The 8,483-nt window shown below is 32.8% G+C and overlaps 1 long non-coding RNA gene across 1 annotated transcript in view; it reads left to right on the top strand.

Moving 5' to 3' along the window:
- Positions 1-431: 431 nt before the first annotated feature.
- Positions 432-8,483, top strand: part of LOC144978927 (uncharacterized) — a 21,736-nt gene continuing 13,684 nt past the window's right edge. Inside the window, exon 1 of the long non-coding RNA XR_013646629.1 lies at positions 432-482. This is a non-coding gene — a long non-coding RNA (uncharacterized LOC144978927). The remainder of the gene's footprint in view (positions 483-8,483) is intronic.

The following is an 8,483-nucleotide window of genomic DNA, read 5'->3' as shown; positions in this document are numbered from 1 at the left end:
TCGAGTTAAGGGAATTAACTTAAATATTCCTTTAGGTAACGATTTATTGAAAATCCAGTACCTTTATTAAACACTCATAGAAAAAACAATCTCATATAGCTGCTCTGTACTACCTTTCAATATTTCAACGACAATTTCGGCGAAGAACCAAAAACACGGTTATATTAGGAAAAATAAAACTTTTACCAAACAATCAAGATTTTTTTTACAACTTTTTTTATCCACTAATATTGGACGAATTGAATAAATAAACGTCTGACAAAAGATCCACGGTTAGAATAACAACAATATAAATTGAAGCTTCCTGAAGGAACGTGCGGAAGGTCTCCCTAAAATTAATTTCCTGTTTATTGTTATCCTGTCTCTGGTTTGATTTTGTATTTGAATCGTTGAATACTTGGAAATAGTTTTGTTATGTGGAGGACAATGTTTTCTTAATATTTCTCCAGACGTGTGACTATTGCAGGGAAGTTGTTTGTATGGTAAGTATTTACCAAATAAGTACCTGCCTACGAACCAAATTCAACTGTTTCTGTCTAAATATATCATAATAAATTGCAAGAATGTCTCCGTTTATTATCATATCAGTATTACAATTAAAATGACTTACATCGTCCAGCTCTTTCCTTATACAAACATACAAAATACAATTATATATATATATATATATATATATATATATATATATATATATATATATATATATATATATATAATTACTAATCCAGTATTAGGGTGACATTTGGTCTTCTTAAACCTGGTTTTCACACAACTTTTGAATTAAGGCGACCAATATCGGTCGCCTTATTACAATTGATCATTCCCATCCTATCTTTAGACTTAGCAGTTAAAACTGTACCATTGTATACATTTCAGTTCGAAGTTTCTTCTCAGTTAGTTTTGCGAATTAATTATGAAAAGCTATTAACCAGTAATCTTTAGACATCTTGCTGAATTAGGATGACCATTGTGGAAACCCGTATAAGGGTGACCAAAGAAAAACTTTAAAAAATATCTTAAATTTAGCAATATGTCCTCTTGAAAAATGTCACACAAAGTGGGTGCACCCAAAAGCATTGTTTGAAATAATTGTCTTCTGTCACAAATACACAGTCTCTTGCAATTAAAGTTCGAACCTAAAAAAGTACTTCTTAAAACGGTTTTGCTATTTTTAGCACTGACCGGATTTTGTTCCGAGTTGCGATTTGGAATCTAGGCAGCCCTACATGAGATGTGCCCAGATTGGCAGTTACCCGTTTTGTTATTAATCTTTTTTCTTATATGATTTTTACCGTATTTTAGACTTCTGTAAAGTCTTTAATTGATACATGTAACATATCTAAGAAGAAATCAAACACTGCTGCTCACTGACGGAAAACTAAAACTAGATAAAATGATGATTCCGTATTTCGTGGTTTTTTGACTGTTGAGCTCGCATGGGACTGGGACCTCGGTGGCAAAGACTAAAGAAAGTGAAAGTAGAAAATTCCTGTTGTTTTGATTTTTGTCGTGCAACGCGGTTCTGTAACTGTAACCATGATTTGCCATACCTATGCCAAGAAAATGCTTCAAGCATCTCTTGAACTACAAAAAGGTATTTAAACAGGTAAGTTTACAATAGTTATGATCTCAATACCATTTTACTAGAGTCTGTCTAGTGTGTCGAGATAGAACTTAGAACTCTCCAGAGCACTCTACATTCTATCATATATTATATAGAAGTCTAGACGTGTCGGCGTCTATAGTATAGTTATAGACTGGGCTCTATTAGACTAGATTCAAGTCACTGCCTTCTTCTTTTTCTTCTTCCTCTTCCTCTTCCTCTTCTTCTTCTTCTTCTTCTTCTTCTTCTTCTTCTTCTTCTTCTTCTTCTTCTTCTTCTTCTTCTTCTTCTTCTTCTTCTTCTTCTTCAAACATTTACATAAACTAAACTCTAAGTTAGCTATCTGTGTGACACTCAATTCTGACTGAATCACATTCATTCATTACTTCACTTTACTCATTTATTGTCTATAGAGTTGATGTCCCTGTTGCAACTACTTGTTGACAGGGTTGCGTTAGGGCACTATTGACTATAATAAGGTCCCAGTGAGTTTGTTGTGGTTGGGACAGAGACAAGTTATAGAAACCTGGTCCTGAGAGCAAAGTAGCTCGAAGGAGCTCAAGGCGCATCATAAAATCTTAGTAACTAATCTCTAGGTGAAAACTGCAAAAGTTGGTCGGATTTTAACAAAAGTTGGTAACATTTTGGTTCGGTTAGAACCTTCTGGCCGTGAAAGGGTTAGCAAACTGTGAAACTACCTGAATAAGCTGAAGATCTTGCCAGAGATTTTTTTTTATTTTTGGATGTCGCATTTAAATGGTCAACACCATTGGCCATGGGCGTGAAAATAAAATATGAATTGAGTCATGAAACAAAGAATAATCAAAAGGCTTATACCCTGATAATTTTTTCTCGCCCACTGGCTTAAACTAAGAGTTACATATTATTATGGTTGCACTTAGGTTTTGTTACAAACAGGCCGGCTCTTCTATCTACTCGTGTAAGCGGACATGATTGTTACTTGGATTTTGTTAAGATTAAGACTGAGGTGGTGACGATATCTTTACAATCCAAGTATTTAGAAACATGGTGACATTTGAAGAACTGGCAAATACATTAGATCAGAGTCTCACAAGTCTCACCAAGGAAGTATACCAATCTATCACTCCTTTTCTTCTTCCTCACCTGTTATCTAACATTTGCACCTCTTTACTTGTTAGTATTGGTGCGTGAAAGCCCGTAACAATCATTTCCATTCAAATTTTTCTCAGATACACAAGCTTTCACCTCAACACCTTTTGCCCCATATGATGTAAATCCCGACGACCCATTTGATGTAAGCATTTTTGTTCAACTCAGTCCAAAAAAATATTTCTCTTGTTTTTATTGGTTTGGTCTTGACCTCCTTCACTGTAGGCTACAAAGCACCCACCTGCACATTTTTATAATTCAATTTGTCTATTTGATCAATTGCCATTGTGGTCATTCTTTATATTTACGTATAATCTGTTTTCACAGATTTCTTAATCTTAATTGTTCAATAAATTCAATGATGAAAAATATGAATAATGTAAAGTGGATGAAAATTTGAGCCATCAACAATCAAATTTTACGTGACTTGAATTAATTATGACACAAGACCATATATATTTATCAAGTAGCTTCTACACTTTTTATTTTTAATTCCTATCTGTCCATAGACCATTGAAGATGAGGACACTTTCATGGATGATTGTGATGATGATGAGGAGGAGGATCTTGACCGAGATGTGAGTGCAATTATCGGCTGTCCATTTAACATAGGTTCTACTTTTAAAAAGTTAATTGAGTTTTTATAGAGCACATCCACTAAACATGCTCAAAGCGCTTTACAAGGTGTCCCTGGTCAACAGCAACATTTAACAGTTAGGACGAGACATGACGCCTGTCAGACGATGATCCAATTTTTTTCGGACAGAGACAACGCTGTTAACGGCCAGGTACTCATTTTACACGTGAGTACAGTGAGAGAATGTGAGTAAAGAGCCGCTTCCAAGGACTCAACTATGCGCCGAGCGAGGCTTGGACCTACTGATCAGAAAGCGAGTGTCATACCACTTGGCCGCACCTATAGAACAAAGGATCTACTTAAGATTGTACATTATGTGTGTGTTCTATGTCTACAAAAATAATGCTCTGTTGTCGGCTTAAGATGAAACTTTTTTTCTTTTTTTTTAAATTTATGTTTATAGTGCAGTGTTTTCAAATTGCTCAGAATTTTATGAATTAAATAATTTAGTGAATATTTGACGCAAGTGTTGATGAATAAGTGACTGAGATGGGTGTTTTAATATCATCTGTGTGCATCTGCTAATTTGAATGATTGAGAATATTATGTATTTTTCACTGATCTTAATCTCTATATTATATTTTCTGCAGTATGTGCCAGAACCTGAAAGTGATGACAATGAGTCCGAACATGCCAAAATAATCAAAGAAAAAGAGGCAAATGATAAAATAAATAAATAAATTGAGATTTTTATATAGGGCACTATCCACTTAATGTGCTCAAAGAGCTTTATAAGGGGTTCCTGGCCAAGAGAACAGTTAACATTTAGGACGGTACATAACGCCTGTTAGGCGAATTTACATTTTTTTGGAGAGACAACGCTGTTAATGGTCAGGTACTCATTTTACACCCGAGTACGGCGAGAGAATGTGAGTAAAGAGTCTTTTCCAAAGACTCAACTATGCGCCGAGCCATGCTTGAACCCAGGAACTTCTGAACCGATAGCGAGTGTCATACCACTAGACCACATAGCCACACTAAACTAAATGATGATTCTTATCCTTTGTCACTTAGTCAATTTATAGGTGTGAGTATTAATTCATTCAATTCTGTATATTGGCAACTTATAGATATGGTAATATATTTAGCAGAGATGGTTTCAATCAATGGCAAAAACGGATGTTGGAAACAAATTGAAATGAAAGCTTTTCTTTTTCATAGCATAAATTAGGGTCTAATAAAGTACTAATAGTGGGAAAGATATTGAAAGGTTAAATATTATTTGTGGGAGAAAGTTCAAGAAGATTACCTATGTCTCATTGTATATGATAATATGCATTTGACACCTGTTTATCATTATTCTCATTATGCCTCATCGTTCTTCTGTGTATCATGTTGATTGTACATACATTCATGAAGTCACACAATAAGTTCTCTTTCGATTTCCTCTGAAGTGATTAGACTAGGTACCACAGGAGATGCATTATTAGTGGCAAAAAAAAAAACAAAACGACCACTCATTGAGCCAGTACCCGCTCGAGCTGATAGTGTCCAGATTCGTCCAATCCTTGAAATGTTTTTATTATTGTGGTTTTTCTCTCAGTAAATTTCATCAAAATATATATTACTATTGAGGTGTGTTTCATTTTTTTTATAAAATACATTTTGTGAAAGTTCTGAAATATTGCTCTTGTGTAGAATAGATTTTCAATGTCCGAAAAGTTTCTTTCGTGTATCATTTCTTTTAAAAATATGAACACATTTTCAGGTTTTCAAAGTTGCTCATGATTTTTGAAATAGATCTACTTAAAATTCGTCACTTTGTGAAAACAAAAACGTCTCTTGTGGTTCCTAATTAGATATATTTTTCCATCATATTGGGATCAATCTGCCTTTGTTTATTCCTTTATTTTTATATATGTATTACACACATGTCATCACTTTCAATACATTTTTATATATGTATTACATACATGTCATCACTCAATACATTTTTATATATGTATTACACACATGTCATCACTTTCAATACATTTTTATATATGTATTACACACATGTCATCACTTTCAATACATTTTTATATATGTATTACACACATGTCATCACTTTCAATACATTTTTATATATGTATTACACACATGTCATCACTTTCAATACATTTTTATATATGTATTACACACATGTCATCACTTTCAATACATTTTTATATATGTATTACACACATGTCATCACTTTCAATACATTTTTATATATGTATTACACACATGTCATCACTTTCAATACATTTTTATATATGTATTACACACATGTCATCACTTTCCATACATTTTTATATATGTATTACACACATGTCATCACTTTCAATACATTTTTATATATGTATTACATACATGTCATCACTTTCAATACATTTTTATATATGTATTACATACATGTCATCACTTTCAATACATTTTTATATATGTATTACACACATGTCATCACTTTCAATACATTTTTATATATGTATTACACACATGTCATCACTTTCAATACATTTTTATATATGTATTACATACATGTCATCACTTTCAATACATTTTTATATATGTATTACACACATGTCATCACTTTCAATACCTTTTTATATATGTATTACACACATGTCATCACTTTCAATACATTTTTATATATGTATTACATACATGTCATCACTTTCAATACATTTTTATATATGTATTACACACATGTCATCACTTTCAATACATTTTTATATATGTATTACATTCATGTCATCACTTTCAATACATTTTTATATATGTATTACACACATGTCATCACTTTCAATACATTTTTATATATGTATTACATACATGTCATCACTTTCAATACATTTTTATATATCTATTACATACATGTCATCACTTTCAATACATTTCTATATATGTATTACATACATGTCATCACTTTCAATACATTTTTATATATGTATTACATACATGTCATCACTTTCAATACATTTTTATATATGTATTACACACAGGTCATCACTTTCAATACATTTTTATATATGTATTACATACATGTCATCACTTTCAATACATTTTTATATATGTATTACACACATGTCATCACTTTCAATACATTTTTATATATGTATTACATACATGTCATCACTCAATACATTTTTCTGAGAATAAATAATATATTTATATTGTTTTTGTTTTGTAGCTTTCTTGAAACTTGGATGGTACTTGTGTGGGTACAGATTCCTCAACAGAGAGTATGCAGAAATTTATTCACTGTGGTTTTCCTCCCATAGTGGCAGGGAGGTACTTACTGTGTCTTCTATCTCTCTCTCTCTCTCTCTCTCTCTCTCTCTCTCTCCCCCTTCCCTCCCCCCCCCCATCCATATCTGTTTTTTCAACATGCTTTCTGTTGGTGTTGTCTGTGCCAACATGTAACAGGCTACTAAAGCAGTCTGGAGTTGTTAAGACCCCAATATTTTGAACGTGCACTGCTGCTCTTCATCCCGCACCACATTCAATCCGCAGGCTGGTGTTTTTTCCTTTATGTCTTCCCTTACATGCTCAGCGGAACATTGACTTTGACGTGACCATGTACTAATTTTATGTGTTTAAGATATGACCATATTTTTGTCATACCTGTAAATTTCTTTCCATTCTCGTCAGGGCTAAACATGTCCTCCACGTAGTCCCAATATTTGGATGTAACTCCTTTTGTACAAAACCTTTTCATAACTGTGTACTTCTCTTTCTAGATGAGTAGAATAACAAGTCTTGACGCAGCTCTTGTATCATCAATATTATAATATATACAAATTGATAAAGGTATCAAAACAAAGTTTCGTTTTGATCTTTTCGTTTATTATTTAAGCATAGACACGGTATTTTTTCACAAAGAGGCGTCAACTGTGAGTGATCATTCGTATGTTTATTCTTTTTATAACTTCGGTTACGCTGTTTTGTCATCTTTCTTATTGACGTTGTGAACCATGGCAGGCTGTTTTTATTTTGACACATTTTATGCGGTACATGTTTACTCGTTCCTCTGTCTATAAATGTTGTAATTTTTGTAGGAATATCTAAAACCTCTTTAGCTGTTTAATTATTTCATTTCCCAGATTTTCCAGTTTGCTTTTACGAAGAGAGGAATTTTTCTCTGTTTCTGCACATTCATTTTTCGGATTCAAGTCAATCTTTATGATAACTACATCATGGATTGAGATCATGTGATGGTTGTTTTGATTGTCTTGATTGTTTATAAGATTGGGCTTACTGGTGATCATTAAATCTAACGTGTTCCATATTTGAGTTTGTTCCTTTATGAGCTTAGTAAGCGCATTGCCCTCTAGAATCATTGTTTAGCTGTGCAAACTGGGTTTTTCCTTTTTAATGTGTTAGATTTCCAGTCACAACCTGGGAAGTTCATATCTCCTCCTATTATGAAGATGACATTGGTGATGGTGTTTATTTTCATCATACAATTTTTGAATAGCCTCAAGCTTTCTTCGTTGCCCAAATTGGCTTGATAGTATGAACATATATAAAGTGTTCTGGAACCTTCAATTTCAATCTTTAACTTCAATTTTGACCCTTATCATCTCACACATTTGATCCAGTTCTGGAATTACAAGGTTATATTATTCTCCTGTCTGATAGCAATAAAAATAACCCCCAACATTAAGGTTGCGGTCTTTGTGGTATATGCTGAAGTTTGATGGGAAACATTCATTGTCCTGAATAGACGAATCCAACAATGATTCAAGTGTCAATGATAATATTATCTGGTTTCTCATTGTGTATAATGTTAATAAATGGTGTATGTTTATTTTTAGTTTATTGGCAGTTAATGTTAATTACATTGAGATATTTTTCTTAGTATTTTTCGTTTATTTTTAACACTCTTATACTGCTGATAACAGAACTGGGAAATTGTTTACTTATGTGTGTCCATTGCTTTAATATAAATTGTCGACAAGTTCTCGTGAGTGTAAATCTCCACTATTTATATGTGTTGATTCAGTTATGCGAGTTGTATTATCGATGTAATTATTTACTGTGTCAACAATAGACACATCAATCCGTGTCTTCTCAATGTTCTCAATTTTTACAATGGTCTGTCCTAGTGCATGGTTGCAATAATCCTTTGTTTTCTCGTACATCATCTTG

This window comes from Berghia stephanieae, chromosome 8 (assembly GCF_034508935.2).
Source record: "Berghia stephanieae isolate SIO BIC M18660-M18661 chromosome 8, UCSD_Bste_1.3, whole genome shotgun sequence".
Classification (NCBI taxonomy): Eukaryota; Metazoa; Mollusca; class Gastropoda; order Nudibranchia; family Aeolidiidae; genus Berghia; species Berghia stephanieae.
The sequence above is the reverse complement of the archived record's forward strand: the minus strand, read 5'-3'. Positions and strand labels throughout refer to the sequence as shown.